The sequence below is a fragment of the Tenrec ecaudatus genome, chromosome 12 (assembly GCF_050624435.1).
Source record: "Tenrec ecaudatus isolate mTenEca1 chromosome 12, mTenEca1.hap1, whole genome shotgun sequence".
NCBI classification, from domain to species: domain Eukaryota; kingdom Metazoa; phylum Chordata; class Mammalia; order Afrosoricida; family Tenrecidae; genus Tenrec; species Tenrec ecaudatus.
In genome coordinates, this window is record NC_134541.1 from 69,795,096 (window position 1) to 69,813,259 (window position 18,164).

Consider the following 18,164-nt stretch of genomic DNA (forward strand, 5'->3'; position numbering starts at 1 on the left):
CGCCCCCCGGAGCCCCCCCTCCCCTCCCCACCTCCCCTCTCCCCTCGCCTCCTCTCCTCCCCACCCCCTCCATGGCACCCCCCTCTGCTTCCCGGCCTTCCAAGTCGCGGGCACCGCTGGAGTGTCTCCCTCTACTGGACGCTTGTGGAAAACTTCAGCCTCCGGTCGGCTCTGCTCCTGGGGAGGCCGAAAGCGCGCCTAGGAGCCGCCTTGAAATAGATGTGAGGGGCGCCTCTCAGAGGACCCCAAGTGGCTCCGGAGACCGGTCCTCCATTTCAATTTCTCCTCAGCAAACATATGCACCTTTCAGGACCCCCTTGTGCTGAGGCGAGAGCCATGCGGTGAAATTCTCTGTGGACCCCCGGGAAAACTCCCCAGAAATTATGAAACTTACGACTAGCAAGGAAGACTCCCCACCCCCGCCTTCTCTCCTATTCCCCCATTCCTGCCTGCGTGGCCTCATTTTATGATTGCATTTGAATAATTCTCATTACCCTGGCCCCAGAAATGGTGCTCAGATGACACTGGTTAGTTATTCCTATTCTCAAGAGTTTTTTTCTGCTGTGGGCTTCCTGGGGCGTTTGGCTCACAGAAAGGGAGAGAAAGGGATGAAGGCAGAGGGACCGATGAAAGGATGTAAAGGCTTTGTCCGTAAATCACTTCTTCTTACATATCAAGCAAGCCCTTTCTAAGCTATTGTTATTTTCGTTCTAAAAAGCCCTTGGTAAAACCAGCGAGTTCCCAGGGTCCTTCCGGATTGGGGTGCTGTAATATAAAGAGAGACACGTTGTGCCCGGTTACCTGGGCCTGGTGGGTGGCTTCATCCACTTGGGGAGTACAGATGGCTCCTCACCTAAGTGAGGAGGGCCTTCTGTTTTGTTATGTTCCTACAGAGGAAAACTAATGCAAGCGAGATTACAATCACTCTATCTGCCACAGGACGCACACAACCGCCTAGAAATGCAGGCTGGCTTGCTTCCACACCTCAGTACATGCCTGTCTACCAGAGACGACCCCTTCTGCCCCTGGTAGTCTGTTTCCCTCTGCCGGCAGAGGCCGATCAGCTACAGTCCAGCGGCCACAGTCCTGAGAGCCCGCATCAGGGTAAGACCCAGACAGAAGAATTGATGTAAGAGGGAAAGGAGAAAGGGAAACTCGGGCAGGCCAGGATTTCAGTAAAGAATTCGACCCTGGAAGTTGAAGATAGCACCTTAGCTCTTTCTGGGCCATGGGTCACTCTTCCTTCGCCTGCCTCAGTCATAGGCAAGGTAAGCGCGTTTAACAGTCCATGGCTGTGGGAAGCAGCGGGCAATCTCTTTTGTATCTTCGCTCATAGATACTAACCGCTGTTTGGTCAGATCCTCACAGTACATCCAAATTCACCCTCCAAAGTGGCTTGAATTCTTCAGTGATAACCCCTGTTATATAGAGAATTCCAATCTCTCCTCTTCACCTCCAAAGACTTCCCTTGGCAGATTTATGTCACCCCAGCCTCTGATCTGTGGTCAGACTCCAGCTGCCGACAGCATAATTGCTATTATATGTATTAAACATTGTATAATAATATAGTAGTAATGAATGCATTTGCCCTTTTTATCTGGTATAGAAGTCCAACACAGAGGCTGGAGGTCAGGCTGCCATAACATTCAAAGGGAAGCTCTCCTCGGGCAGGAGGAAGAACGAAGGTTCATTTGTCCCTACCTCGGGCCCCTGGAAGGACGGTTTTCTCTCTTTACCGTGGCTTTACGGAGTTTCTGTGCACTGCACAGTCAGAGGGGAGACGCAGCTGAATTGAAATACTTAACCCTATCAGAGAGGTGTCAGTGAGCCATAAATTGTCCTGCAGGCAGCAGCCATGCACCATTGATTCACACTTGTCACACTCCTAAGACTCGGAAATCCATTTCAAAACCCCTCTTTCTTGCCACAAACTGTGTGTGATTTGTTGGAATCTTTGAAAACACCCTGGTTTCCGCATTTGGTTTCCACATGGAATTTCCACGTATGATTTGCACATTGCAGTTTGTAATAAGTGTATCTTGCTTTGACTCTGAGATTTTGAAAACCTTGAAAACCAATTGTCCAAATACAACCATCGTTTTTCAATAACAATTCATAGCAAATATCCTATGCCCACTGAAAGTTCAGTGGCAAAATAGTCCTAGGGAGAAAGAGTTGAAGCAAAAGTCTGGAGTTAAAGCTCCTGTCCTCAAAGAGTTTTCATTTTACTTAACAGACACACGTATCAATGTCTAAAGTGTTATATAATAATAATCTTTAAAAGCCAATAGATGACACAGGGAAGTAGTAAATATATTAAATTCCATGAGCACCATATTGAAAAGTTGGTTCCATCAAGAGAGAAAATATCGAGCAGAAATTCAGTCTGTAGAATTTAGACTGTCTACAGTTTCCCTTCCATCATTCTTCTGAAGATGAAGTAGAGGGTGGAGACTTGTCCACATGTCACAGACATCATCAGCATATCAACATTATAAGCAAACAGGAGTTACAGAAAATCCTGGTCAGCGTTGCTCAGTGTGGGCATTCCTAAGGCTGGCCTCTGTTCCGTCTCCTCACTCTAACCGCACTTCACTTGTCCTTAGGGCAAGCAGCTCACATGAACCCAGTTGTCTCCACTGAGCTGGAGCAGACCTCTGAGTATAACCTAACTGTATCTGGCACATATCATCCAATGATTAAAAATTTAAGGTTTGGTGCCCGGCTATCAAAAGATGTAGTGTCTGGGGTCTTGAAGGCTTGAAGGTAAACAAGCGGCCATCTAGCTCAGAAGCAACCAAGCCCACATGGAAGAAGCACACCAGCCTGTGTGACCACAAGGTGTCGAAGGGATCAGGTATCAGACATCAAAGAACAAAAAAAATCAAATCATTTGAATGAGGGGAAGTACAGATTGGGGACCCAAGACCCATCTGTAGGCAACTGGACATCCCCTTACAGAAGGGTCTCAGGGAGGAGATGAGCCAGTCAGGGTGCAGTGTAGCAACGATGAAACATACAACTTTCCTCTAGTTCCTAAATGCTTCCTCCGCCTCCCACTATCATGATCCCAGTTCTACTTTACAAATCTGGCTAGACCAGAGGATGTACACTGGTACAGACCAGAACTGGAAACACAGGGAATCCAGTGCGGATGATCCCTTCAGGACCAGTGGTGCGAGTGGCGATACTGGGAGGGTAGAGAGAGGGTGGGGTGGAAAGGGGGAACCGATTACAAGGATTTACATATAACCTCCTCCCTGGGGGATGGACAACAGAAAAGTGGGTGAAGTGAGATGTCGGATAGGACAAGATATGAAAAAATAATAATTTATAAATTATCAGTGGTTCATGAGGGAGGGGGGAGTAGGGAGGGAGGGGAAAAATGAGGAGCTGGTGCCAGGGGCTTAGGTGAAGAGCAAATGTTTTGAGAATAATGAGGGCAATGAATGTACAAATGTGCTTTACACAATTGTTGTATGTATGGATTGTGATGAGTTGTATGAGCCCCTAATAAAATGATTTTTTAAAAAGAATGGACATAAAAAATTTAAGGTTTGAGTGCCAGTTCCCTTTACTATCAGCTGAGTTATTTTTTAATAAACCGTGACAGATGATCAATTTATGAGAATAGGGACAATATCTTACTTTTATCATATTGTGTTGTTAACTGCCGTGAAATCAATCCCTGGAGCATGGCAATGGAATGAAATGTCTGGGCCCACACCATCCCCATCATCTGTTCAGAATTTGTGATCTCGTTGGCTGATTTTCAGAAGTAGATTGCCAGGTCTTTCTTCCTCGTCTATCTTTTTCTAGAAGCATCATAGCAACACCCAAACTGTGACTGAGCGATGTAGCTGTGCATGAGCTACCTGGGCCTCAAATCAAACTCAAGTCTCCCACAGAGAAAGTGTGAATTTTACTACTAGAAAAAAAGAAAGAAACTCTACTGTCCTCATTTCATCTTGTAGCAGCTGGGTGCTGTGAAGTCAGTTCTGGCTTATAGTGATTCTATGTACAACAGAGCAAAACACTGCCATTCTGTTGTTATCCTGTTTGATCCCATGGTTGTAGCCACTGTGTCAATCCATCTCCTTGATGGTATTTCTGTTTTTTACTTACAGTGGTAGTTACATAATTCCATGTCAACCTGAAGATGTTTAAAGAGTAGGGATGGAATTCAACCTGAGAATCAGATCACATCCTAGTGCTGTCTCCTGGGGTGTGTGGCTTTCTTATAAGGAGAACCTGGGAACTGCTCTCTCTCCCTGTCGCTTTGCCTTCCTGCCTGCTGGGACTCTGCCACTGACCCTGAGAACTGCTGGCACCCTGCTGTGTTTTCATTGACCTTGGATCCACAGAGCTTGGCACCCACTGGCTTGTGATCTCCCTGCATTCTGTAACATTGTATGAAGAGGGACTTATGGACTCGTATCAGACTTCTGGACGTGAGTTGGACTGGGCTGGAACACTTCCTCAATTTATAATTACTCCTTGATATAAAGTTCTTTCTTATACATATATGAGCACCACGGGGTTTGTTTCTTTAGTCAACCCAGCCTAGTACACTTATCTTCTATTTTACCAAACACAATATCCTTTTTCAGGGTCTGGTTTTTCCTGGCAACAAAGTCCAAAGTACATGAGTTGATGTCTTGAAATGCTCACTTGTCAGAAGCAGTCTTCCAAGACAGATTTGTTGGTTCTTCTGTCAGCCCACAGCCTTACAACATTCTTCAGCAGCACCATAATTTCAGTGCATCGATTCTTCTCCAGTTTTCCTTATTCCTTGTTCACTTTTCACATGCACGTGCAACATTTGAACACATCACGGCTTGAGTCCGGCTCACCTCAATACTCAACATGCCACCCTTGCTTTGCAACACTTTCCCAAGACCTTGTGCAGCAGCAGACTTGCCAAAGGCAATACCTTGTTTAATTTCTTGACCGTTAGCACCACTTGTGGATCCAAATAAAATGAAATCTTGGACAACTTCAACCTTTTCTCTGTTGAGTATGATGTTGTCTACTGGTTCAGTTGTGAGGGTTTGGGTTTTTTGTTTTTTTTTTCATGGAGTTGAAATCCATCGTGAAGCTTGCAATCGGTGAGCTCCATCAGCAAGTGCATCAATTCCTCCTCCCTTTCAGCAAGCAAGAGTTTGTCATCTGCATATCGCACATTGTTAATAAACCTTCCTCAAGACCTAATATTACATTCTTTGTCACATAGTCCAGCTTCTTGGGATTATTTGCTCAGCATACAGAGGGGATAAACACAGTGAAGGGAGATAATCCTGACAAACACTTTTCTTGATTGTAAATCATGCAACATTCCCTTGTTTGGTTCAAACAACCTCTTCTTGGTCCATACACAGGGTCATGAACACGATGGAATTCTCCAGACTTTCCGTTCTTTGAAGTGTTATCCATAGTTCGTTATGATCCACCCAGTCTAGTACATTTGCAAATAAAACACAAATAAAGCGATTTCTGGTATTTTCTGCGTTCAGTCAAGATCCATCTGATGTCAGCAGTGAGCAATCTCGTTTTAGGTACTCTTCTATTCTACCTCGAATCCCTGGCACTCCCTGCAGCCATCGCTGAATGATCTTTGGCAAAATGTTACTTGCATATAATATCAGTGATATTGTTAGATAATTTCCACATTATTTTGGATTGTAATTTTTTTGTTTTGGGAATAAGAAGCCCTGGTGGTGTAGTGGTCACTCATTGAGCTGTGATCCAAAAGGTTAGCAGTTTGAAATCACCAGCCGCTCCATGGAAAAAGCTTTCTACTCCCATGAACAGATATAGTCTCAGAAACTCACAGGGGCAGTTCTTCCCAATCCTATAGGGCCACTATGTGTCAGTCAGTATCTACTCATTGGCAGCGACTTTGAGGTTTGGTTTTGTATTTCTGAATGTGCACAAATATGGAAGTGTTCCAGTAAATTGGTTATTTGTCCAAATTTCTTGGCTCAGTCCAGAAGACATATTAAGTAATTGTTTCTTGGTGTCTCTTCTCTCCTCTACTGCCCTCATCCTCATAAAAGCCGCCTGGAATATTCGGATGATTCTCTAGCTGGTCTCCATGTCTCGCATCTCTTCAATTCCTCACGGGTGTTTTTTCCTCTAGGCATACAATTAACAGTTAATTCAGTTCCATCTCTAACTGGCTTCTTCTCCTTCTTTTTTATTAAAATAATATTTTATTGGAGGCTCTTACAGCTCTTATAATAATCCATAGATCAATTGTATCAAGCATATCTGTACATATGCTGCTATAATTATTTTCTAAACACGTACCGTGCTTTCTATTTGAGTCCTTGATATCAGCTCCTCTTTTTACACTCTTTCCTCCCTCCCGCCCTTGTGACCCCTTGATAAATGATAAATTATTACTATTTTCACATCCTAAACCGACTGCTATCTCCCTTCCCCCACAGTTTCTGTTTTAGTCCCCCTGGGAGGCAGAGGGGTGGGGGTGGGATGGGGAGTTGGGTGGCAGGGAGGTGGTAATGTGTGAATCATTACAATGGGCACCCTTTCTCCCCTCCTCTCCACACCTTCCCCCTTCCCTCTTGGAATCTACTCCCATTCCTGTTCCTGGATTCCAGTGTCCTGAGCTCTTATTTCTTACCTGTACCTGTGCACATGCTCCAGTGTAGCTCACAGTGAAAGGCAGTTCTGGGGTCATGATAGTGGGGGGGGCGAGGAAGCTTCAAGGAACCACTGGAATATTGTGTGTTTCATCGGTGCTCTACAAAAACCAAAGAAAACAATACAAACCAAAACTAAAGACATTTTTGGAAACCAGATTAGGTCCAATCCACATCATAGGAGGGATTTATCAACACAGTTTTAACTGTTCGGGTCAGATTTATACCTTTGACCTTCTATATTCCTCTCTCCCAAGCACTCTGTTTAGCGTTCACTTTCCTCCCATGCCGCCATGTCAGATGGGGATATTCTCTGAAGGCTTCTTTCCTGAGTAGTTTCACAATTGAGTCTCGGGCTCCCACTGTCATCCACCGCCCTCTGCACACCGGATTCTCACAATTTAGCCTCTGATTCTAATCCCTCCTTCGATTCTGGATTACATGGATCCCAATCCTTTAGTGACTGATCATGGTGTGCTTCTTCCATGTGGACTTAGTTGACCTCTCACTTAAATACCTACTTGTTTGGCAACAAGCCTTTAAGACCCCAGATGCTATTTTATCTGATAATGGGGCACCATCTAAATTCTTTGCCACATACCATGAGAGTAGAAAGAAGAAGCGGGAGAGAGGGGGAACTGACCACAATGAATGACGTATAATCCTCCCACACAGAGGGACAAACAACAGAAACATGGGTGAAGGGAGACAGTGGACGGTGTAAAGTAAGAAAATAAAAAGAATTTGTAAATTATCAAGGGTTCACGAGGATGGCAGAGTGGGGGAGGAAGGAGAAAAAAAGAGGAGCTGATACCAGGGGCTCAAGTAGAAAGAAAATGTTTTGGAAATGATGGTGGCAACATATGTAAAAATGTGCTTGATACAATTGATGTATGAATTGTTGTAAGAGCTGTAAGGGCCCTCAATAAAATCATTTATTTTAAAAAAAATAGAAAAGAAAATTCACTGTCAGATTTCTCATCCCCACAGATTTGCCACACCATCTCATGTGGTCTAACTCTGTGTGGTCATTGGATTCATCTTACTTTCTCAAAGAAAGAAAATCCTTCTGCTGGGTTCTCCGGTGTCTCAGGAAATGAGTAGAGGTGACAGACAGCTTGGGCCCTCTGGGATTAATGTCCTACGGGATGCTGAAATAATTCGCTTCCGGTAAAGACAGAGCCAGCTTGAAGGTATCATCTTGCTCTCATAAGAAGGCCATGGAGGGTAAGGGGGAATCGGTTACAAGGATCTACATATAACCTCTTCCCTGGGGGACGGACAACAGAAAAGTGGTTGGACAGTGTAAGATATGACAAAATAATAATAATTTATAAATTATCAAGGATTCATGAGGGAGGGAGGGGAAAATGAGGAGCTGATATCAAGGGCTCAAGTAAAAAGCAAATATTTTGAGAATGATGAGGGCAACAGATGTACAAATGTGCTCGACACACAATTGATGGATGTATGGATTGTGATAAGAGTTGTACGAGCCCCCAGTACAATGGTTTTTTTTTTTAAGACCATGGAGTATGAAGGGAGGGACTCTGTTAAAGAAAACTCTGCAAAGCATAAGTTTTCCTTTCAACATAAGTACATTCTTCACCACATTTCACTATAGACCCATGTCTTCTGTGTTCCCTCCTGAGGGTGAGTATGAAGCAGGCCCATGATGTAAGAACTAATTGTTAAGTTGGAGCCCAAAACCCATTCCTTGATCTATGCTTCCCCCCCGCCCAATTTGCTGTAACTTGGGAATTGATACATATATAATTCCACAGTTCAATCCTGTCAAACAGATTGTACAATTGATTTCATAATCAGTCTCCAAACATACTTTTCCATCCTAGACTCCTTGACACCATCTCCCTTTGAGCGCCCCTCCCTCTATTTCCCCCTTCCCACAAACCCTTGTTCTATATGCTTTCCCTATAGACTCAACATCCCTGGGTTTCATTTACGAACAACAGAAAAAACAGATAACACGCCTTCAAGAGATCCCCAAAGGCAATGCACCTCTGCGATACGCCCTACGATGAGCAAGCATAAGCAACACAAAACAGAATGTCCGTCACAGGGTTGTCGGAATACTTGTAATACATTTCTTAATACAGTATATGGGCATTGATGTAGCAAGACCTTGTTTGTCCACCAACCAACACTCCTGGTGCAGCTGTCTTCTGCTTCCTCAGACACCATGTGTTTTCCAGCATAAGTCCTCAGGCTACAAGTGTGTCTGAAGTAGAGTCCAGTTCGCCCAGTGGGTTCCCACATGGCGTCTCACTGATGCAGCCTCTAGAGCAGTGGTTCTCAACCTTTCTTTTTTTTTTTTTTTTTAGTTCAAGGATTGCCCATTGGCCTTTAGGAGTGTTTTCCAGTCCAGTCTGTTGGGGCACCACGCCTTGGCCCCAAAGTCCACCTTCAGCATTCCCTGGGACCTCACCACTCCATTCCCTTGCTGTTCTGTTGCACCCCCTCAATATTTTGCCTCGGTATGGTGGGATCAGATCAGGTGCAATTCCCACACTGTGTCTCCGGTGTTTCCCCCCGTAGGACCATGGGTCAGTGAGGGTCCTCTCTGTGGACTGGCTGCTCTAATTGGGAACTTCATCCTCAAGGCCTGGTGGGTCAGGATGTGCTCCACTCTCTCCTCCTCTCCCTTCATCTGCTCCTGTGTGCTCTGATCAGATATCTCTCTCCTGGAGCTGCAGATTCAATGCCGTCCTTTGAAATAAATTCTTCTGGGGGTAGGGGCAGGCGTCCACGTAGTAGTTGGGATTGAGGCCAGCTCCCCAGACTTCTCCCCTGGTTCCCTACTCCACGCCGACATGTTGCATTCACATCTTGGAGCACTGGGTTGAAGTTTGGTCCCTCTTTCCATGTGGAGATAGAAACAATACCCTCCCTTTGGGTGAGTTAGTGCTCTGTGCCCCCATTACCCATTTCTTTTTAATATATTTTTTTCCTGTCCCCACCTCCTTTTTAGTTGTCTACCATGTGTATCCTTGTGGTTCTCAAACTTTCTAATGCCATGACCCTTTTATACAGTTCCTCATGTTGTGGTAACCCCCCAACCATAACATTATTTTTGTTACTACTTCATAACTGTAATTTTGCTACTGTTATGAATTGGGTGACCCCTGTAAAAGGGTCGTTCGACCCCCAAAGGGGTCGCGACCCACAGGCTGAGAACCACTGCTCTAGAGCATGTCATGCACCCTGAAGATCCACGATTCAGTGTCCCAGCATTCCACGGCACCCAGCCTGGTTTCCCAGGAAACCCCCATATTCCCTAGTTCAATATTGCCCACATGCTGCACGCCACTAAAGACACTCCCTGCCTAACGTCCCCCAAAGCATCCTCAGTCACTTCTCCCCCCAATAGACATGCACCTCTGTTCCCCCAAACGTGACCATTTCCTCTCCCCTCTCCTAGGCTGCCCCTGCCATCAGTAAGCCTCACCCCTCTGACAGGGCTGCTTCCCCCTCTGGATCTGGCAACCACTCAGCAGACAGCACTCCCAACTCTTCCATGTCCTTTTGATCCCAGCTGTGAGGCACCCTCTGGCCAAGTGGCCTAGACTATACTTACCTGGAGCGGATGATGTGTGGTTCATTGGCACTGGTCCGGCTCTTTAGCAGCCTGTCTGGTCCCCGGCCGGAAGACTGCATGGCCTGCAAGCCAGAGCTTGTGCCCCTTCTGCTGCTTGTTCCTGCCGCTCTGGACTCACACAGTGCTTGTCCTTTCGTGCTTGGCTCACTTCACTCAGCATGTCTTCCAGAGCCCTCCACGTCTTGAGATGTTTCGTGGTTTCATTGCTGTTTTGGGGGGATGGATAGTATTCCATTATATGCATATATGACAGATTTTTTTATCCACTCTTCTATTGATAGAAATTTAGACTACAGCTTCTTGCTATCGTGAACTGTGCTGTGCTGAACATGGGGGAGCAAATATCTATTTGTGATCTGTTTCCTTTTGGGGGTGGGGTGGGGGGTATGTGCCCAGTAATGGTATTGCTGGATCATATGGTATTCAAGTCACCATCTGTTTTATGTATCACCATCTCACTTTCTACATGGCTGTACATACTTATAAGTGCGCCAGCAACGGATAAGAGTTCCTATCTCACCATGCCCTCTCCAACATTTGTTGTTTTTAGTTGTTGTTGTTTTTAATTAGGCTACAGTTATGGGTGTTAGGTGGTGTCTCATGGTTGCTTTGACTTGCATTTCCTGGATGGCTGGTATGTAAGGTAGTAGTTACCTTATTGTGCCAACCTGGCCAATAAACCCATGTGGGGTTAATTGAAGGGTGGAAGGATAAATAGCTCGGTAAGCCTCACTTTCAAGTTCTTGGATCTCTTGCTTTCTGATGGTCGGACCAGGGTGCAGCTGTGTTAGCCAGTTCCTGCTTCAGCTGGCAAGGCTCACTTCCTGCAAGACATCCCTGAGGAGAACCCACATGGACCTACCCAGATGCAGCCCTGGGTGCAGGAGCAGCTGTGTGGAGACCCCTGCCAGCACTGAGATGTTAACACGTTCACTGACTTGGCTTTCCTCTGGCAGTTGGCATCATTGCATCTCTTTTGTGAGATGCAGGAAGACTTTGTGGATCGGTGTTGGACATATGGACTCATGTTGGATTTGTGGGTTTGGGCATCACTGGGTTGGGATGTTTTCTTGATGTGCACTTACCCTTTATATAAAACTCTCTCTTATACATATGAGTGTCTGTGGATTTGTTTCTCTGAAGTACCCAGACATCACAGCTGGTGAGTAGGAGCAAGTCCTTATGTGTTTATTAGCCATTCAATTGTCATCTTTAGGGAATCATCTGTTTAGGTCCTTTGGCCACCTTCTCAGAGGGCTATTAGTTTTTTTTTTCCTTATTGTAAGCTTGTAAAATTCTGTAGATTTTATTAATTAGTCCTTTGTTATGTTACTAAATATCTTTTCCCAGTCTGTAGGCTTTATTTTTACTCTTTTAATGAAGCCTTTCAATGTACACAAGTGTTTTATTTTTTAAAAGACCCCACTCATCTATTTTGTCTTCCAGGGAGTTTCCTTTGTCATCTCTGATAGCCCGTGTATTCCCTGCACTAGGGCTCCTAGCTTTATCCCAATTTTCCCATTGATGATCCTGATAGCTTTGGGTTTTACATTTAGGTCTTTGATCCACCTTGAGTTTGTTTTGTGCATGTTTTTGTGCTTCATTCTTCTGCAAGTGGATATCCAGATGTTCCAACACCATTTATTGATCTGCTTCCCGTTTAATATTTCTGGGGCATTTGTCAAAAATTAGTTGACTGTATGTGGATGTTTTTATTTCTGGGTTGTCTGTCCTGGTCCATTGGTCTGAGTAGCTGTAATTATACCAGTACCAGGGTGTTTTGACCACTGTGGCTGTATAGTAGGTTTGGAGGTCAGATAGTGCCAAACCACCTACTTAGTTCTTCTTCTTGAGGAGTTTTTTGCCTGTCCTGGCCTTCTTCCCTTCCCATATGAAGTTGGTAGTCAGTTTTTTTTTCATTTCTTTAAAGAATTATGATGTGATTTGGATTGAGATTGCATTGAATTTGTAGATTGCTTTAGGTAGTATTGACATTTTCACACTATTGAGTCTTCCAATGCACAAACATGGAATATGTTTCCATTTGTGTAGCCTTTTGGACTCTTTTAGTAATTTTCTTCAAACAATTCTTTTGTTTTCTTGGTTATGTTTATTTCTAGGTATTTCAGCTTTTGTGTGGTTATTGTGAATGCTACTGTTCCAAAGGTGTACTCTTTATAGAAGCAGACTGCCACATCTTTCTCCTGAAGAGTAGCTGATGGGCTTGAACCATCAACCTTTGGGTTACTTGCTGAGTGTTTAACCACTGTATCTCCTTCACTCCCCAAATCCAAACTCACTGCCATTGAGTCAATTCCAACTCATAGTGACCTTATAGGACAGAGTAGAGCTGCCCTCATGATTTATCAAGACTGACACTCTTGAGGGTGTAGAAACCCCTTGCTCCCATGGAGCAGCTGGTGGTTTTGAACTGCTGAGCTTGCAGTTAGCAGCCCAATATATAACAGCTGCACCACCAGGGTTCCTCTGAACTCATTCACACACATACACAATAAGAACAATAACTGAAACTGAACCCATTGCTATGGGGTGGATTCAGATTTGTGGTGACCCTATGTACCATAGAGTAGAATATAAAGTGTTCTTGATCATAATCTTTATAGGTGGTTCCTAGCTGACCAAATGATTGCCACTGGTGACTAATCTAAAGGCTACTGGTTGAAACCCACTTAATGATGCCATGGAAGAAAAACCCCACTTTTCTTAAGATTACAGCCAAGAAAGCTCTATGGAGTATAGCAGATGGCCAAGATGGTAAAGTAACAAAACCAACCAACAAGCCCATTCCATCAAGTTGAATCCAACTCGTACTGACCCACAGGGCACAGAAAAGCCCCATAGGGTTTGCAGGTAAACCTTTACAGAACAACCAGCTTCATTTTCTCCTGTGAAGCAACTCGTAGGGTCAAATCTTTCTGTTAGCAGAGTAAATGTTTAACCCACTACACCACCAGGGTTCTTACATGGCAGAGTCCAAAAAACAAACTCATTGCCATTGAGCAGATTTTGATTTATGTTAACTCTAGAGCACAGGGTAGAACTACCCTTGAGAATTTCTGAGATTGTAACTCTTCACTGGCATAGAAAACCTCATCTCTCTTCCATACCTGGCACAGAAGGCAGATACATTATCCAAACCCTCAATAATAAAGACCTGAGAAACAAAGTGAAAGAGATACAAAGACAATCCCGAAACCAAGAACTTCAGAGGAAATCAAATACCAAATAGAGGAAGAGAGTGGAAGAAAACAGGAAACAAAAAGACATACCTAGTGATACGTTGCCCACGGGACCACACGGCATCATGACTTTGAGTTATTGCAGGCATTGTTCTGATTGGGGCAGAAGCCACATACCATACTCGTGTATATCTGTTGAACCAGAACTGCAATGCAGCCCTCCTCAGTGGCCGATGACCATAGAGGTGTGAGTCCGCACACAACATAACAACCTCCTGGTGACCATAGACATAACAGTCCTCATGCCCTCACCCCTCCCCCTCCACCTGGTCAACCTCCCTCCCCTACTGCCAGTGCTGGATCGCTTGCTCTCTTCTTCTTTTTTCTCTTTCTTTTTATATCTTCCCTGTCCTACACCTCTTGATTTATTTGTTTGTGGCTTTGATCCTTTCCTTTCTTGACCCCTCCTCCACCTTTCCCCTCTCTTCGTTCAGAGCAGTTGCATCCACCCTGCATGTCAGTGACCATCAGGGTGCCCCTCCGGAACTCTGTATTGTCACCGCCGCTATGCTGGGCGCCCAGCACTTTCACTAAGACTATGAGGCTTTCTTGGGTTTGTTTTGTTCCTTCCTTCCTTTCTTTTTTGAATTCAGTCTCAGGAAATAATCAATTATTTAAAAATGTAAAAATCATGTTTCCAAAACAGGAGAAAAGTTCTTGAAATTTTCTTTTTTTAAAAAAATCATTTTATTGGGGCTGAAATTTTCTTTTTATCTCATCTTTTTCACCTAGTGTTTTCTACATGGAAAAGGCTACATCATGGTAGGGATCTCAGAAGGCACCATATCCAGGGGCTGCACGTGACAGTTCTTTAGAGCATTTATAGCTCCTTACTCTGCTCCACGAGCTCCTTATTGGGCTGGTCACACCCATCTGTGGTACGGGGTTTTCCAATGCATCATCTCCAACTTGTTCATATGTCTGCATAGTGCTCTGTGTAAAGCCATTCTGGGAGTAACTGTACCTGTTCTGATCATAGGCCCACTGAGCACCAGAGTTCTAGTACTACTGGCAATACTGATTTTAGTTATAACTTTATGCCTGGCTATAGTCCTCTGGCTTCACATAGCTTGCTTTAGGGATTACAACGCTCAGTCGAACCAGCTTAAACCCCAATCCTACTGCTCCCTGGCATTCTGTCAGGGCTCCATTCTACTCCAGTTCACCTTGGACTTTCACAAAGTCACAGCTCTTAGACACACCTATCTTGTGCAAAACCACCTTGCCTCTCTAATTGGAGGGGTATCCTCTGATGAAGAATTCATACAGCATGCTATCGTCCACATCTGTTTGTTTCCTATAAGTGGCTGTGTTAGTCTGGGTAGACTAGAGAAACAAATTCATAGACACTCTCATATATATAAGAGCAGCTGAATATTGAAAAAGCATCCCAGCCTAGTCCATAAGTCTGATATTAGCCCATATGTCCAATATCAAACTATAAATTAATCTTCAGACTCACGAAATACATGCAATGATACTGAATGAAGGAGGATCACAGACCAATGAGTGGGAAATGTTGTGGATCCTGTGGCATCATAAGCATCTCAGTACTGGCAGGACTCTCCACATGGCTTCTCCAGCTCCAGAGATCATGGACTATATTAGCTTAGCTCCATGTGTCTTGTCAGTAGAGTTTCTTTCCAGGAGTGAGTAGAGAGAGTGTGTGTCTCCTGCCTCCAAGGAAGACAATACAGGAATTCCCAGAATCCTCAAGAGAAGGCCATGCCCAGACAGAGGCCTCATTGGCTTTGACCTAATTGACAGACTCTTAATCCTCTCAAATCCCAAATTGACACCAGTTTATGTAACTGCCACGGTGGCACAGTTCAGTTTTGCATGTTTTGCCTTGACCAAAACATCTATCTCTCTTACGTCTCCCCTTTTTCTTCTGTTTAAAATGAAGGGACTGCACAGAGGACTGGTAACTCTGTGATTCTAGTCCAGTGTGCCAGCGAGTACAGAAGTAGCCTAAGGAAACATGGCTCCTGGAAGGGGTTACCCCATTAATTTTATGCAAGCCTTTCTTGACTGTAGTCAGATCTGAAAATTGTACAAAGCAGTAGCCAGCTAGGGTTCCAGGGGAGTAGTCTGAGATCATTATGATGCTTCCTGTCACCTCCACTGTGACAAAGGCTCAGTCATTGAAGTTATCAACTGTATAAAGCTCCAGGTCCCCCAGCCACAGGCTGGCACCGTGTCTACTCCAGGGCCTGGAGTTTTCTCCCCCCTTCCCCCCTCCATCTCTTCTTAATTCTGCTCTCTAAGCACTCCCCTTAACCCATACCCCACCTTTTCTTCTTCTTCTTTGTGTATGTGTGTTTCTGGTTGTATTTCTCTTTTTTTAAAAAAAATCATTTTATTGGGGGCTCATACAACTCTTATCCCAATCCATCCATCCATCCATTGTGTCAAGCACATTCATACATTTGTTGCCATCATCACTCTCAAAACATTTGCTCTCTGCTTGAGTCCTTGGTATCAGCTCCTCATTTTCCCTCTCCCTTCTTACCCCCTTCTCATGAACCCTTGATAATTTATAAATTATTATTATTTTGTCATAGCTTACACTGTCCGATGTCTCCCTTCACCCACTTTCTGTTGTCCGTCTTCCCGGGAGAAGGTTATATGTAGATCCTTGTAATCGGTTCCCCCTTTCCACCCCACCCTCCTTCCACCCTCCTAGTGGCGCCACTCTCAACACTGGTCCTGAAAGGATCATCCATCCTGGATTCCCTGGGTTTCCAGTTCTTATCTGTACCAGTGTACATCCGCTGGTCTAGCCAGATTTGTAAGGTAGAATTAGGATCATGATAGTGAAGAAGGGCAGGAGGGTGGGGGAGGAAGCATTTAGAAACTAGAGGAAAGTTGTATGTTTCGTTGTTGCTACACTGCACCCTGACTAGCTCATCTCCTCCCCGTGACCCTTCTGTAAGGGGATGTCCAGTTGCCTACAGATGGGTCTTGGGTCCCCAATCTGCACTCCCCCTCATTCACAATGACTTGATATTTTGTTCTTTGATGCCTAATACCTGATCCCTTTGATACCTCATGATCACACAGGCTGGTGTGCTTCTCCCATGTGGGCTTTGTTGCTTCTGAGCTAGATGGCCACTTGTTTACCTTCAAGCCTTTATGACCCCAGATGCTATATGTTTTGATAGCTAATTTTGTTGAGGAGGAAAACCAATTGGAACAGCCTAATAAAGAATGTTGAGGAGCAATATTTTGGTTCTTTCAGAAAATCAAGGAAAAGTAAAAATATAATAGACAAATTTGTGGAAAACACAAATGAAACCATAGAAGAATTCAGGAAAATAATAAAAGAAAAAATTGACAAAACAAATGGAAAAATTAGAAATCACACTAAATTAAATAGAAATCCTGAAGATGAATACGGTTTCATCTTAAATTCTGAGCACTGGGTTTGCAGAAGACTATGAATAATAATGAGAACCCCAAATCTATTTGCAGAATCCCCCCATGGATTAAGCCTCCGAAATATCATCAATTAATATGGCCCTTCTAGATACATTTTTATGTGATGTTTAATAATTCTGGGATGGAAAAAGATATTTGCTATGAAAAGAAAAAGAGGCATGAATAAGAGCCTGTTTGAGAACTCTGTCTGAAGTGGCGGAGGCCAAGGCCAGAAGCATCAGAAGCTGTGGCATGGAGGCCGTGGCAGCAAAAGCTGAGATGCCAGAAACAAAAGCAAGGAGTCCATGAGACAGAACAGAGGAGCAGCCCTGGGAGTATAAGACTGTGTCAGAGAGTAGGGGTTGGATTTCCTAGCCTACAGAGGCAGGCGCCAAGGGACCATGTGGCTGAGAGGCTGAGGTTGAGAGACGCTTGGCTGACGGCTGCAGAAAGGTGTTGCTGTGGACAAATGAATGTATTCTTGCTGTTTACTAGTACTGGCTTACGGTAATGTTAACACTCCTAATAAACCTCATTAATTGTGAATAGTGTCTGGGAGTTCTGTGTGGCCCCTGCACCAATTGTTGAACCCAGCATTGAGTGCTGTGGGAGGGATACTTGGTGTCAAAATCAGGTAAAGAAGGGTGGCCATTAAAGGCATGACTCATGGCTATAAGGAAGCCAGAGGAGGTCAGGTATGGTTCCCTCTCTGCGCCGTTGAATTTCTTTTTTTTTTTTTTTAAGTGCCAATCTATCATTTTATTTCCAACAATTTTTTTATACTTTTTACTTCAGTGTCTTTATTTCATCCTTTCAGATTTCTTTTTTTTTTTACATCCTTTTTGTCCTGTTTAAGATTTAACAAATGTTCTCCTCACATTATATTTGAGATTTGGGGTTTCTTTTTTAATATATATATATATATATAATTTTTTAAATCAAGAAAATGGCTTATGTAGTTGTAGATTAAACAGATCAAAGTTCAGGCACGCTGCAAGCCCATATGTCAACTACTGATGTAGCTGCAGGGAATGATGAATCCAAGATCAGCTAGAGGACCACAGGCTAGTGGCTGTGGAGGCAAGTGTGTCCAAGGTCAACAGGTCAGATAGCAAGCTTCTGACAACTCTGAGGATCGACAGACATTATGGCAAGCCTTGGGCTCAAGTCTAAAGAACCAGATTAGAAGTAGATGGACTATACTTC

General features: G+C 44.2%; 1 pseudogene; it reads right to left on the reverse strand.

The window, feature by feature from the left end:
- Positions 1 to 14,290: 14,290 nt before the first annotated feature.
- Positions 14,291 to 14,819, reverse strand: LOC142422550 (tRNA selenocysteine 1-associated protein 1 pseudogene; annotated as a pseudogene).
- Between the last annotated feature and the right edge of the window lie 3,345 nt (positions 14,820 to 18,164).